Here is a 1307-nt window from a genome sequence, read left to right as displayed (position 1 = left end):
CAAATTTTGCGCCTAAACATTTTTTTGTGGTATAAAACTGAGTGAAATCTCAAGAATGGAGCTTTGCGTTTTACGAAGATATGGGCCGAATTTAAAATTAACAAAATGTCTTGGACAATTGTAATTTTTTAATTTTCGAAAAGATGATTTGCTCCGACGAAGTATTTTTTAAAGAAAAAATTTGCCGGGATGAATTGTGAAAATACGGAATATATTGTGAAAAAAAATTATTTTCGATAAATTGTTAGTACATCACAATTCAATGAATCACGAAATTGCACCATTTTTTCTCAATTCATCTATTGTACCACATATGCAAATTAATTAGCAAATTTTGGCTTCACATTTATTTAAGATAAAAGACATTTTTTTTTATTTAATATACAATCTGATTTCAAATGATGTATTATAACCCAATGGTGATGATGAAAGCCGAAAGGTAATTTAACGATTTTTTATTTCGTTTATTTGGTTTTTTACTGAACGAAGGCAATAATCCTTTTCAAATTCCAACAATATATAAGGTATATGGATCCAAGTGTGAAGGTTTGATTTTTACGATGAATTTAAAAGATAGAAAGATAAGAAGAGTAAAACAATATTAATGTTATATAAAAGATAAATTTAATTTTTCTCTTTTATATTTTTGAAAATAATTAATAATTTTTATATAATTAGTCATTTTCTTAATTAATTAATGATAATAATTCTTAATAAGTTAAATAAGACTTGAATAAGTTTTTATTTTTTTTTTATAAAATATGCGTGTTTTGTGTCAAAATAGAAAAGAACGAGTATTTTATAATAATTGAAATAATAAATTTATATGTTGTCAAAGTTATTAATATTAATTTATTATAAAAATGTATAATCAAAATTTAAAACTTAAAAGATTCTATAAAAATTTTTGTATTTAAATAATATATAAAAAATAAAAAAATAAATTTAAAAATTTTAAATTTACAAAATAAATAATATGATTGATTTAAGATAGGTGGCAACAGCATATCCATCTCGTCAAATAAAATAACTTGAAATTCCTAAAGCTCTTCTGCTTTTTGTATTGTCTGAGGGCAGTAGCGGATCCAGAAATTTTAGAGGAGGGGCCAAATTAAATATAACATAACAAAAAATTAACAAAATATAATTTATAGTATATAGGTCAAAATTAATATATAGAAATCAACATTTAATTATATACTTTAGGATTTTGGTATTTTTAAATTTGTTCTGCGATATTTCATATAACTAAAATATCAATTTATCATCTGAAATAAATTTTGAAGCATTCTATTTTTTAACATATA

This window comes from Arachis ipaensis, chromosome B01, assembly GCF_000816755.2.
Source record: "Arachis ipaensis cultivar K30076 chromosome B01, Araip1.1, whole genome shotgun sequence".
Taxonomy (NCBI): Eukaryota; Viridiplantae; Streptophyta; class Magnoliopsida; order Fabales; family Fabaceae; genus Arachis; species Arachis ipaensis.
The sequence above is the reverse complement of the archived record's forward strand: the minus strand, read 5'-3'. Positions refer to the sequence as shown.